A 701-nucleotide genomic window follows, 5' to 3' on the forward strand; every position below is an offset into this window, starting at 1 on the left:
TAACAGTGAGGATGTGAGGTGGATGTCTTAGCAGGGTCATGTTTCATGACCTTTCATATCATCCTCAGATATATAGTGACTCAAAATACTTCCTTTGTAACCAGAATCACTTTATTGCTGTCAGAACCTTTGGATGGACTCATGCAAGGAAACTCTCATCCCCAAATCTGACTTTTGACTGTCAAGGTTGTCTTTCTTATGTAAGCAGTTTTGAACTTTTGAACGAACAGTTTTCATTGAAATGCGATAAATAAATGCAGATATGATGCTTATCCAGTGGAGCAATGTGTGAAATCAAGCTAGTAGGCATGTTTTGATCAGCAAATTCAACAGAAATTCATCGGTAAACATGAACATAATAAACAGTTAGCGATTCAGTGAAGCACTTGAAATGACAATGTTGACAATGGACTACGTAGAAAAGCTTTCCATTTTAATAAATTATTGACAGCCCTTCATTACATATCCTACATTCAGTAATCATTCCTGCTTTTTGTGCATGTGCCCAGATAATGTAAACAAATGGTAAATAATTAAATGATAGTCCTTGTTTGTTTTGTTTAACACATAGGCCTGCTCGGTTGCGACACTGACCAAATGAACAGACAGTGACAACTGCTGTCTCTTTAAGACCTCATCTTCCCACTTTCAGTATTCAGCCTCCCCCATCCAGCCCCACCTTGTCACCACCAGCAGCTCTC

This window comes from Abramis brama, assembly GCF_963993115.1.
Source record: "Abramis brama genome assembly, chromosome: 7".
In the NCBI taxonomy this organism is placed as follows: Eukaryota; Metazoa; Chordata; class Actinopteri; order Cypriniformes; family Leuciscidae; genus Abramis; species Abramis brama.